Source organism: Pelobates fuscus, chromosome 10 (assembly GCF_036172605.1).
Source record: "Pelobates fuscus isolate aPelFus1 chromosome 10, aPelFus1.pri, whole genome shotgun sequence".
In the NCBI taxonomy this organism is placed as follows: Eukaryota; Metazoa; Chordata; class Amphibia; order Anura; family Pelobatidae; genus Pelobates; species Pelobates fuscus.
Window position 1 is genome coordinate 112,731,584 of NC_086326.1, and position 14,561 is coordinate 112,746,144.

Consider the following 14,561-nt stretch of genomic DNA (forward strand, 5'->3'; position numbering starts at 1 on the left):
TAGTTGACTGCTGGAGGACACTTAATCCCTCCACTAAAGATTATACATATTACTCGGCTCTCCACGACCGCTACTCCCGCATTGACTACCTCTTTGTTACTCAAGAGGGACTCTCTCACCTTCAAAAATCGACCCAGCCACATGGTCAGACCATAACTCGGTGAGGGTCGAACTGGCGTCCCCCCTATTCCGGCCTTCCATGTGGACCTGGCGTCTCAATGAGACGCTCCTAATGGACCTGGATACCAAGACGCAAATAAACCAGGAACTGGAGCAGTACTTCCGGGAAAATGACACTCCAGATATATCCCCAATATCCATATGGGAAGCTCACAAGAGTGTCATCCGCGGCACACTTATACGCATCGCCACGCAAAAAAGGAAAGCAGCAATACAGGAAATGACTGACCTATATCGCTCTATAGCACTGCTGGAACGCCAACACAAGAGATCTCAACTAAACACAATCTATGGCGAACTAATGGAACAAAGGCGTGCTCTTAAAGAACTTATTACCAAACGACACCTCAGGACGATGCAACGCTCGAAGGACTTTTACTACGTCCACGCGAATAAAGGAGGTAAGTACCTGGCGAGACTTCTGAAGGGATCTACGCCCCACAGACAAATACACAAAATACGCCTCGCTTCAGGGGAAACGACACCCCTACCACAGAAAATCGCTGACGAATTCAGGTCATTTTACCAGGCTTTATACAACCTACACCCACCAGGAGAAGATGGGGAACAAAACACGCTCCGACGCTCACAAATACAAAAGTACTTAACCGATACGATCATGAACACGATCCCTCAGGATGCGGCTCTGACCCTTGACTTGCCGATCACCGTGGAGGAACTAGCGGCAGCACTTAAATCGTCTAAGACGGGCAAGGCGCCTGGCCCGGATGGCTTCTCTGTCGGGTACTATAAAAAATTCTCAAGTACACTACTGCCATGGCTGACTAAGGCAATTGCTGCGGTGGGAGACGGGGGAACCTTGGGTACGGAATACATGACGGCGACTATAACGGTCTTACTGAAACCAGGGAAAGACCCACTGTCATGCGGCAGCTACCGACCGATATCCTTACTGAACGTGGACACTAAACTGTTCACTAAAGTGTTGGCGACCAGGTTGAAACATCTTCTCCCGGACCTGATCCACGCAGACCAAACGGGCTTCATCCCCGGAAGAGAAGCCAGAGACAGCACCCTCCGACTCTTCTCAATCCAGCACCACGCACGACGGACGAACACCCGCCTGATGTTACTCTCCACAGACGCAGAAAAAGCGTTTGACCGCGTCAACTGGACCTATATGATGGCAACACTGAGGCAAATGGGCTGCGGACAGAAACTCCTCACATGGATCTCCGCATTATACGACAAACCACGCGCCACACTTAGGGTCAACGGGGCCACGACGACTGACTTCATGATCAATAACGGCACCCGACAGGGATGCCCGCTCTCGCCACTACTGTTCGCAATATCCCTCGAACCACTCCTGCAAGCGATCCGGCTGAACCCGGATATTCAGGGATACAACTGGCGGGGGACGGATCATAAAGTAGCCGCATACGCGGATGACTTACTCTTCTTTATACGCAACCCTAGAATTACTATACCGTGTCTCCTCTCAGAATCAGATCGATATGGGAAGATCTCTGGATTCAAGCTCAATCTCTCGAAGTGCGAAGCCTTGAACATCACACTAACCGCATCGGAATACTCATCCCTGAGCTCGCAATTCGCATTTCACTGGTGCCGTGACAAGATGAAGTACCTTGGCATATGGATACCCACGGACCCGGCCGATATATATAAATACAACCACCAGCCACTACTTAAGAAGGTTCTGGATGACCTGACTAAATGGTCATACCCACACGTCACCTGGCACGGGAGGATAGCGGTTCTAAAAATAAATATATCCTCCCGAGAATCTTATACCTCATGCAGACCATACCCATCACTCTGTGGAAATATATAGCAAATAGTCAAAAGTGGAAACCACCCAGAATACGTATAATAGATAGAATACAAAAAGGACAACCTGATATAGGTCAAATTTCCTTAAATGGAATCTGTGTGAAAATTGAAAAAACTTTCATAGCGTAAAAAAGTAAATATAAGTGGTGTTTAAAGTGAGATTAGAAATGCACTCACAAACAAACGATCATTCAGGCCTTTCACCCTCTCAGGGGTAGTGTGATGAGTAAAGATATCCTCCGACACGATATATGTGAATGTAAAAAAGTGCAATATAGTGAAGTATGTCTAGAAATATATAAATTCACATTTATTCATTGCACTTACAAATTAGCAGCATAAAAAAGGCATCTCTCCATAAACATATGGAACTCCTGGTGATGATAGTCGAGTATCCACAATCCAGAGTCAGGAAGAAGATACAGCATTCAAATAAATAAAAGTAAATAAAAACAATATAAGTACATAAGAAGTTCTGTAATATCCAACGCGTTTCGTCCTATTGGGTGTCGGACTTCTTCAGGGATAGTTGTGGATCCACTTCTGGAGGTTTTTATACCATTAAACATCATCTTCTTAATCCGGTACACATGTAATCGAACATGCGTTTCACTGTGAACCGCAGAAATCCAGCGCGGAATACATGGAGCTTCTCAAACAGTTCCGGGTAATAGTGCGCATGCGCGTAATGAACGCGCATGCGTCAACTGAAAAGACCGCTGCCTGTAGGGAACAAAAAGCACAGAAAGGCGAAAAAACGCCTGAGACCAAACCGTGCACATTCTGCTAGAAAATCTTATATAGTGGCAAAATTGCCTATATTATTACAGTATACACCCTGGATATATCTATGCATCTCAATATATATACACATTTTTATTTTGTCTTACAAACATGAGTACAAAATTAATATAAAATATACTGTATAATATATAATATATATACACACACAACCCATATGTAAATATAAGGTTATAAATGGGGATGGATTGAAAATCCAACTAATATAAACCAAATTAAAGGGTCATGTTAAACCCATAATACGTTTTTTATGTGCAAGGAATTATGAATGTAGGTTTAATTATAGGGGTTCCTATATGTGAATCAGAAAGTTGAACTAAATTAAAGGGTCATGTTTAACCCATAATAAGTTCTTGGTGTGCAAGGAATTATGGATGTAGGTTAAATTGATTATAGGGGTTCCTATAAGTGAATCAGAAAATTGAACTATAATGAGTTATATAACATAAAAAATATATATTCCGTATATTTACATATAGATTAATATATACATATAAACAAAGAAAAACCATGACATCTTATTAAAGAAACATCGACAACGAAGAGAACCCTTGAGGAAAAATGATTAGATGAGACCTTGTAAATCTATTTCTTGGTTAAGTCCCACATTTAAGGTTTTTAGATTGAAAATCCACCAAGCCTCCTTCCTAACTAACTCCTGTAGTTTGTCTCCACCTCTCCATCCTAGTTGAACTGAGTCTATTCCATAAACTTGCAGAGTGTTCCAAGAGAATGAAGGACAAGAATTACAGTGTCTTGGTACACTATGGTCAATTTTATTTTTGCGTATGTTGTTGTGGTGTTCCAATATTCTGATATGTAACTTTCTGGATGTGCGTCCGACATATTAAGCACCACAGCCACATTGTAATAAATAAATTACAAAAGTAGAAGAACAATGAATATAGTTTTTTATTTTATATGTTTTTTTCGTGTATGTACCAGTAAAATCTTGAATTTTCCTTTTGAGGTGTATACAAGTAGAACAATGGCCACAGCTGTAAAACCCTTGTAATTGGGTCTTAAGAAAGTTGTTACAAGAAGGAGTGGTAGGTAATAGACTGGGTGCCAATTTGTTCTTTAGATTGCTAGATTTTTTATAGATTACTGTAGGAAAATCTGGTAATACATCTTTTAGGATCTCATCTCTCTTTAAGATGTACCAATGCTTTCTAAGGATTTTTTCCACCTGTCTTGCTTGGGAATTATATTGTGTGACAAACGCAAATTCAAATTTGTTATTAGTGTCTTTATTGTTGCTATTATTTTTTCCTCTATCTGTATTGTCACTTTTATCCTTATTTTTATTTTTCCATCTGAATCTATTTTTTATTTTTTGCTCAGCTGTTAATAGTTCCAAAACTTCTTCATTTTTGTTAGTTAGAAATAATGATCTGTCAGAATTTAATATTTCAGATTTAGATGTCTCCATTTTTTGCACATTATACCCTTTGTCAGTATATCTTTGTTGTACAATCTTAGACTGTTCTAGGAACATGTGGTTGTCTGTACAGTTCCTTCTGAGCCGGGTAAATTGGCTCTTAGGAATGTTGGAGAGCCATGGAGGATAATGAGTACTGGAGTTTTCGATGGCTGTGTTGCAGTCTGTGGGCTTAAAATACGTCTTGGTTTTTAGTTGATTTTGTTCTACATATATAGTTAAATCCAAGAAATTTATAGTGGAATTACTGGATACCGAAGTGAATTTTAAATTATATTCATTGTCGTTAACTTGGCCCAAAAATAAATCAAGGTCTTCTGTAGAACCATCCCAGATGATCAGGACATCGTCGATGAAGCGCCGCCACAGGACCAAACCACCCCCATCATGGTCCGCCAACTTGATGTGCTGGCGTTCCCAATGGGACACATACAAGTTGGCAAAACTGGGGGCGAATTTTGTTCCCATGGCGACGCCGCACCGCTGAAGAAAAAACTGACCATTAAACCAGAAAAAGTTTTTGGCGAGTACGAATTGAATACAACTCACCAGAAACTCAATCTGGGCATCCTCTAAAACTTTTGGTGATCTAAGGGTATCTTGAATGCAAGCAATACCCTTAGCGTGGGGAATGTTAGAGTATAGGGCTGTAATGTCTGCTGTCGCTAGAATATAAGAGGATTTCCACTCTATAGATTGTAAATCTTGTAGAATATGCCTAGTGTCTTTGATAAAAGTATAATGTAATGGGACATATGGCTGTAAAAATAAATCCACATATTCTGATAATTTGCATGACAAGGAATTGATTCCGCTGATGATGGGACGTCCTGGGGGTTTTTGAGTGTTCTTGTGAATTTTTGGCAAAAAATAAAAAACTGCCACTTTGCAGTTCGGGTTATAGATGTATTTAAACTCATCCTGATTGATAATGTGATTATTTAAACCGGTAGTCAATAGTGTATTTAATTCTGCCAGAAATTCAGAAGAAGGATTTTTTTCCAAAATTTGATATGTGTTAACGTCATGTAAGATATTATAGGCTTCCTGTAAATAATAAGATTTGTTCATAATAACAATCCCCCCTCCCTTGTCAGCTTCTTTTATAACAAAATTGTGATTTTCTGTAAGTGTGGTTAAAGCTGACTTTTCTTTTTTGGTAAGATTGGGTTTGAATTTACTGTCCACAATTTTGTTTAAATCTTCCTGTACCAAGTCATTAAAGACCTCCAGGAATTTCCCCTTGGCTGCCCATGGAAAAAAATTTGATTTGGGTTTCAAAGTGGTATGAATGATTTTCGATTCCATATCAGGTACCTTGTTCTCTATATTCGAGTCTAATGGAGTATTACTTAGATATAGCTCTGAGGTGATCAAGTTCATTTCCTTACTTTTAAAGAATCTCTTTAATGTTAATTTTCTCAGGAATTTCTGGTTGTCTAGATAAAGGTTAAAGGGATTACAATTTGTAGACGGAGCAAAATTCAAGCCTTTCTTTAATAATGACAGTTCTTGCGGTGAAAGGGATATGTCAGAAAGATTAAAAATGCCTTCAAATTGATTTAATTTTGTCTGTGTGAGAGGTGGAGTGGAGGGTCCTCCTCCTCCACCTCCAAGTGCGGTCTTTTCTTTGTGGGAGATTTTAGGTGTTGGAATCTGTTTTGAGTGTGTATGGAAAACTGGGTTGGATTTAGTTTTTGGTTTGGCTCCTTGTCTAAAAAAACTTCCTGGTTGTTTTTAGAATATCTAGAATGATTGGGAGAATAACCACCTGCTGTTCGTGTGGGGTATTTTTTATACTGTGTAGGATTGACATTATCATGCAAATTTTTTCTAAATAGAGGCTTAGAATATGAATTGGAATTAGAGTTGGAAAAACGTCTTGTATCTAGTCTTTTTGGATGGGGATCTTGGAATCTAGAATTGGGTTGATTTTTGTATGAGTATCTAGAATGCCCATGTTCAAGTTTTTGCCTGGGCCAATTTCTTTGATTGCCCTTTTGGTAATCATCCTGATCCCTCCTAAACTTGGTGGACTTAGTGTTTGAAATTTTATCATCAACAGCTTTTATTTTCTCTTTTAAAATTGTGTAGTTGTTTTCTACTGCTTTAAGTTCTACCTGTAAAGAGAGTTCATTCTCTATTTTATTAATTTCATCCTCTAGTGATTTCAAAGATCTTTTTTGATAATTAATTAGACCAGTCATGTATTTTTTTGAGCATTCATCGTTGGCATTATGCCAATCCTGCATTAGTAATTTATCCTCTAGGCCAAAAGCTGGCATTTTAAGTATTCTTAAACCACGTGGGATGATATCGTAAGCTAAATACTGTTCTAAAGATGTAATTTCCCACCATTTGCGAGTTTCTTTCTCTAATAGACGTTCCAACTGGATAAATTTATGGTTTAGGGAACTGTCTATAGATTTGTTCCCCCCTCTGAATAAGGTATCAATCCTAAGTTTTCTGTCATGTCTCTCTCATCATAAACATTTTGTGCGGCCATAGCAATAGTGATATACAATAGTGAAGTGACAAAATAATGAAGCAAAGAAACAAAGTATATACACTAAGAAAATACACGTATACTGTGATAGCTCCAGGTGAACTTCACAACCACCTGTGGAAATATATAGCAAATAGACAAAAGTGGAAACCACCCAGAATACGTATAATAGATAGAATACAAAAAGGACAACCTGATATAGGTCAAATTTCCTTAAATGGAATCTGTGTGAAAATTGAAAAAACTTTCATAGCGTAAAAAAGTAAATATAAGTGGTGTTTAAAGTGAGATTAGAAATGCACTCACAAACAAACGATCATTCAGGCCTTTCACCCTCTCAGGGGTAGTGTGATGAGTAAAGATATCCTCCGACACGATATATGTGAATGTAAAAAAGTGCAATATAGTGAAGTATGTCTAGAAATATATAAATTCACATTTATTCATTGCACTTACAAATTAGCAGCATAAAAAAGGCATCTCTCCATAAACATATGGAACTCCTGGTGATGATAGTCGAGTATCCACAATCCAGAGTCAGGAAGAAGATACAGCATTCAAATAAATAAAAGTAAATAAAAACAATATAAGTACATAAGAAGTTCTGTAATATCCAACGCGTTTCCCAATTCCCAAGCAAGACAGGTGGAAAAAATCCTTAGAAAGCATTGGTACATCTTAAAGAGAGATGAGATCCTAAAAGATGTATTACCAGATTTTCCTACAGTAATCTATAAAAAATCTAGCAATCTAAAGAACAAATTGGCACCCAGTCTATTACCTACCACTCCTTCTTGTAACAACTTTCTTAAGACCCAATTACAAGGGTTTTACAGCTGTGGCCATTGTTCTACTTGTATACACCTCAAAAGGAAAATCCAAGATTTTACTGGTACATACACGAAAAAAACATATAAAATAAAAAACTATATTCATTGTTCTTCTACTTTTGTAATTTATTTATTACAATGTGGCTGTGGTGCCCAATATGTCGGACGCACATCCAGAAAGTTACATATCAGAATATTGGAACACCACAACAACATACGCAAAAATAAAATTGACCATAGTGTACCAAGACACTGTAATTCTTGTCCTTCATTCTCTTGGAACACTCTGCAAGTTTATGGAATAGACTCAGTTCAACTAGGATGGAGAGGTGGAGACAAACTACAGGAGTTAGTTAGGAAGGAGGCTTGGTGGATTTTCAATCTAAAAACCTTAAATGTGGGACTTAACCAAGAAATAGATTTACAAGGTCTCATCTAATCATTTTTCCTCAAGGGTTCTCTTCGTTGTCGATGTTTCTTTAATAAGATGTCATGGTTTTTCTTTGTTTATATGTATATATTAATCTATATGTAAATATATGGAATATATATTTTTTATGTTATATAACTCATTATAGTTCAATTTTCTGATTCACTTATAGGAACCCCTATAATCAATTTAACCTACATCCATAATTCCTTGCACACCAAGAACTTATTATGGGTTAAACATGACCCTTTAATTTAGTTCAACTTTCTGATTCACATATAGGAACCCCTATAATTAAACCTACATTCATAATTCCTTGCACATAAAAAACTTATTATGGGTTTAACATGACCCTTTAATTTGGTTTATATTAGTTGGATTTTCAATCCATCCCCATTTATAACCTTATATTTACATATGGGTTGTGTGTGTATATATATTATATATTATACAGTATATTTTATATTAATTTTGTACTCATGTTTGTAAGACAAAATAAAAATGTGTATATATATTGAGATGCATAGATATATCCAGGGTGTATACTGTAATAATATAGGCAATTTTGCCACTATATAAGATTTTCTAGCAGAATGTGCACGGTTTGGTCTCAGGCGTTTTTTCGCCTTTCTGTGCTTTTTGTTCCCTACAGGCAGCGGTCTTTTCAGTTGACGCATGCGCGTTCATTACGCGCATGCGCACTATTACCCGGAACTGTTTGAGAAGCTCCATGTATTCCGCGCTGGATTTCTGCGGTTCACAGTGAAACGCATGTTCGATTACATGTGTACCGGATTAAGAAGATGATGTTTAATGGTATAAAAACCTCCAGAAGTGGATCCACAACTATCCCTGAAGAAGTCCGACACCCAATAGGACGAAACGCGTTGGATATTACAGAACTTCTTATGTACTTATATTGTTTTTATTTACTTTTATTTATTTGAATGCTGTATCTTCTTCCTGACTCTGGATTGTGGATACTCGACTATCATCACCAGGAGTTCCATATGTTTATGGAGAGATGCCTTTTTTATGCTGCTAATTTGTAAGTGCAATGAATAAATGTGAATTTATATATTTCTAGACATACTTCACTATATTGCACTTTTTTACATTCACATATATCGTGTCGGAGGATATCTTTACTCATCACACTACCCCTGAGAGGGTGAAAGGCCTGAATGATCGTTTGTTTGTGAGTGCATTTCTAATCTCACTTTAAACACCACTTATATTTACTTTTTTACGCTATGAAAGTTTTTTCAATTTTCACACAGATTCCATTTAAGGAAATTTGACCTATATCAGGTTGTCCTTTTTGTATTCTATCTATTATACGTATTCTGGGTGGTTTCCACTTTTGTCTATTTGCTATATATTTCCACAGGTGGTTGTGAAGTTCACCTGGAGCTATCACAGTATACGTGTATTTTCTTAGTGTATATACTTTGTTTCTTTGCTTCATACCCATCACTCTACCAGCAATCTTCCTCTCATATTTGAAGTCGGCAGTTATCAAATATGTCTGGCGAGGCGAACGATCGAGACTTCGATATGACATCCTATGCCGGCCCAGACAACATGGGGGCTTAGCGCTGCCGGACTTTAAAAAGTACTACCAAGCTACGGTACTGCAACGCATCTTGGACTGGCACTCGGAACCTCCACGGAAACAATGGGCAGAGCTCGACAGAGGCCTTATTGGCCCTATGTTGGAGGCGAAGATCTGGGGTGGTGATGGAAGTAGCGTGTCACAATGCCAGAAGGAGGGGACGATCTTACAGACGATACAAAGTTGGAAGTCACTGAGGGATCAGAACCATATATCACCCACGCCGAGCCCAATGATCCCCCTTTCGCATAACAAAGCTATGGGTGGCGGAATTCCCGCAAGCACATGGCCCACTACTGGCCCCTGCACTTTCATCCCCATGCACAAGGTACTGAGTGATGGTAAACTGCGCACTCTGGATTCGCTCCTGGGAGGTGATCCCAGAACTCCCCTCGTCGTCTTGCGATATCTGCAATTGAAACACTACTATGATTCAATGCCCCACAAAGACCGCATGCATAGAAACCTTACTTGGTTCGAAGACCTATGCGACCGAAACAACCCCCTTGACCATGCAATCTCAATACTCTATCAACACCTCATAACAGCTGGCGCAAACACTGCCACTACGTTTAAACGACAATGGGAGGAACAATTGGGGATGACCTTCACAACCCCACAATGGGATAAAGCACTGATCTGGCAACAAAAAAGAGTTCTATGAGCTCGTACTACCAAGAAGTAAATTATAAAGTGCTCTCTTTTTGGTATAGAACGCCAGCAAGGTTACACAGGATATTCCCATCAGTCCCACCCACATGCTGGAGATGCCAAGCAGACAGAGGCACCCTGGTACATATATGGTGGTCGTGCAGTAACATAGCCACATTTTGGAACATGATCAAGGACGTGGTGACGACTATCCTGGGGGACATTCCGGACTGGAGCGCTTAACTGGCCTTACTCCACGTTTCATCGCAACCAATCCCACTATACAAGAAATCAATACTCCGTCACCTCCTAAATGCAGCCAAAGCAACTATACCGGTACACTGGAAGACGACGACAACTCCAACTAAGAAGGAATGGATCCGCAGGGTGGAGGATATTCAAGAGGCCGAAGCAACGTACGCTTCTCTGACAGACCGGAGTAACAAACATGCGGAGATGTGGCTACCATGGTTCTTATACATATCCCAATATCGGCAAGATAGAGATGCCGCTGGGACTGCCGAGGGAGCGCCGGCGGGGACAGGATCCGCATAGCACAGACCGCTGTACGCATTTTTACCTCACCCTCCCATATTATCCCATCCTTTCTTGTTGCACATTGTTGGCTGAGACCCGGAGTGCTGGGGCGGGGGGCAGCGGGGGGGGGGGCTCGGGGAGACCACATACGACACACATGGTACACCGTGACCATATTGACTGCACCCACAATGTTTCACGATCTCCAACCTACAGACCTTCAACACATAAATCCCCCTCCATATGGACTCCGCGACGCCCGCAGCCAGACGTAGGGGAGACACACATCACACCCCACCCCTGACCCACAGAACCAGGAGACAGATAACATGTAACTCAGTCTTCAGACAGACACCTCCAGTCACTACAATTCCGTACACCCGACCGTCCACAGGTATGTGAACGAGGGCGAACCGAACCCCAGACACACCGCCTCACTGTGACTCTCGGGTTCAGCGATATTAATTGGGAACATACCTCCTGACTTACCAAGCTTGCATCCTTCTTGGACCACTAAAGTTACACAAACGACACGTACGGACATTACGTACACCACTACTCTGGGCCCGCGAGCCTAGAGGCTCACATTTCAAACCTGATATCAACCCTCGAACACACCATACAAGGGTCTCTATAACTTGCTATGTTAATCATTGCTCACCTACAGTGATCTATGTATAAAGCACTTGACTCCCTTAACTTGTTCACTAGACCCCAAAATTACACAGAGGACCGGAAGATGTCCCCCTACACTAGATGTTAGGTGGCAACTACGATACGTATCCATGTGAAGTTCAAAGTTTAAAAGCAATGCCAACGATTTTAGGGCATACTTACCTTTTACGCAGTCTTATACTTTTTACATTATGACTGAGTATCTGAGCGATTTTACGCTTTATATTGTTCTATGCTAGTTTACATTGTAACTACAATGCTTGACATACGACCTGTAATATCTCCATGCAAATGTTATACATGGAGGCCTGCGTGCCTACCTTTTTCGCTTTTCCATTTCCTTTCCTACACACAGACACTCCCACACAAAATCCTCCCCTCTGCCTGTAATAGGATTACTGAACACAATGGGTAATCTCATTATCACAGGCAGAGGAATACAGTTTTATAACAAATATCACAGGGACCCCAAAACATGCAATAACCACATATAAGGGGGATCTGGGTGAACCACATATCCAAAATTCACCCAGATCCATTCAGTAGTTTGGAAGATACAGTTTAATGCAGATTCCGCAGAACATATACAGATTATATAAAAAATAATTACTGTATAATGTGTCCCGTGTTGTATAGTTTAAAACTACTGCACGATGTCTTTGTGTGCCAAATACCGGCGAGATGGCACCATGTAGAAAAGTCACAACAATGTCTGTGAGTTAAAATGGCCGCCATCCATTGTTCTCACCATGTGTTTCATCCATTGTTCTCACCGTGTGCCTCTGATACATGAAATGGTGGTCACCCAGTAACTCAACAGTATGTCCCCAGATGGTTCTTAAAGTGCCAGTAAGGTCATACATAATCCATTATGCCCAAATATTGTACTTGAAGGGCCATATCTCCCAGGGACCATCATCACAGGGCAGGAGGCGAGCAAGCAGTCCCCTCCAAGAAACTGGGGCAGACTCTGGTGCAGGGTTCAGTCCGCTACACAGACATATAGCGCAAATTCCAGGTTTTGTTTACGTTTTTTTGGGATCACAACTTGTACATTTGGCTGCGGTCTTAAGGGGTTAACAAATTTGTTATGTGTAGCCTCACAAACAAAAACAAAAACTTTATATAACTATCCAAAGTAAAGAGAAAACGTAAAATGTGGAGAACGAATAACTAATATTAAAAAAAATAACAAACAATAAAAGTTGAACCTATATTTATAGGATTACCTGGTGACTAAAGTCCAGATAATTCAATTGGTGTGGATATGAAACACTAGCTGCAAACACCCCCTTGTGGTTACAATTAGGCAAACTAGAAGAACCTTTCTTCACTAGGGGGGTATAAGAATTTTACAGATTCTTCTTAAAGTGATCCTGTAGTCACGAGAACAACTACAGCTTAATGTAGTTGTTCTGGAGTGTATAGGATGTCCCTGCAGGCATTTAAATATAAACACTTCCATTTAAGAGAAGTGTTTACACTGCTGCCTAGTCACTCAGATGGTCACTAGAGGTGATTCCTGGGCCAGTGCTGCACAATGTGCAGCACGGCCGTTCAGCATCTCCACGCTGAATGTTCCTCATAGAGATGTATTCAATGCCTCTCTACGAGGAGATGCTGACTAGTGCAGCGTTTGGCTGCACATGCGCAATAGCCTCCCAATGCTTTCCTATGGGATAGGCTGAGACCCTATTGGATAGGCTGAGAGGAGAAGGCGCACAGGATGGGCCAGCCACCAGGAGACCCAGGCAGCGCTGGAAAAAAAGGTGAGTAAATTAACTTTTTCATGGGGCAAGTGAGGCCGGGAAGCTAAATGTTTTCACACTTATAGAGTCAGGAATACACTTTGTATTCCTGACACTATAGTGTTCCTTTAGGGTGAATCCAACCCACAAGGGAATATAAGCAGATATCAGGAACTAATAGTGCAGTTTAGTATCTTAATAGAATCTTTAATAGACAAAAATGCGCTTACAAGATTACAATAACATAAGGCACATCATCACATCAGATTATCCTCAGCATAGGAACAAATACCCAAGTCTCATTGACAGCCACTAGAGGCGCTTGCGTGATTCTCACTGTGAAAATCACAGTGAGAGCACGCAAGCGTCCATAGGAAAGCATTGTAAATGCTTTCCTATGCAACCGGCTGAATGCGCGCGCAGCTCTTGCCGCGCGTGCGCATTCAGCCGACGGGGCGGAACGGAGGAGGATCGGAGGCAGAGATCTCCCCGCCCAGCGCTGGAAAAAGGTAAGTTTTCCCCCTTTTCCCCTTTCCAGAGCCGGGCGGGAGGGGGACCCTGAGGGTGGGGGCACCCTCAGGGCACTCTAGTGCCAGGAAAACGAGTATGTTTTCCTGGCACTATAGTGGTCCTTTAAAGTGAGTGTATGTATTGGGATTTTTTTTTTATAAACTCTTTATGCCCATAATACATAAAAAACTGGGTCAGCTATTGCATTGTATAACACTGGCAAACACGTCTACTAGAATTTCCTGATTAAAAGGAATGTAAACAATCTGTTACTTAGTAACATGACCTTTATTTGATATTTTGAAAAGTCTCAAGACTCGCTCATATTCTATATATTCTAAGTGAATTCTTTATTACACCATTCATTTTCAGTAATAGGGCATTTACGGTCATTTGTCTTTGAATACAATTGAGCAATTCAATAGTTAAAAGACACGATTCCATTACGAAGTAAAGCATGTACTCAGTCACACCAAATGCCGGGGAGGCAAACTGCTTACCTTGTAAACACCAACTATAAACCGAAATTACGAAATTGCTCTCGTTTTGCCCTTCTAAAACTTTCACACGAACAGCAGTCCCTTATTGTCCCAGCTGCCCTCTTTAAAGATGGCCGGATTACCCAAATGTGGACAGTGTTTCCCATATTCAAGATGGCGGCAAAATTTAAGGACGTATAACGGATTATTTCCGTAATATCAGTCACTTGTGGTCCAACCTCTCCTCGAGTTCTAGAGATTGACCTAAGACAGGAAAACTGATGTTGAGACCCAAAACACAAAATTTTATCTTACTTATTTAATTGCAGCTCACCAGCCAGTC

The 14,561-nt window shown here is 40.4% G+C and overlaps 1 protein-coding gene across 2 annotated transcripts in view; it reads right to left on the reverse strand.

Moving 5' to 3' along the window:
* NUDT8 (nudix hydrolase 8) overlaps positions 1-14,342 on the reverse strand; it is a 57,118-nt gene extending 42,776 nt beyond the window's left edge. For both annotated transcript variants that reach the window (XM_063434919.1, XM_063434920.1), the window contains exon 1: positions 14,240-14,342. The gene's annotated coding sequence lies outside the window, so the exon portion shown is untranslated. The remainder of the gene's footprint in view (positions 1-14,239) is intronic.
* Between the last annotated feature and the right edge of the window lie 219 nt (positions 14,343-14,561).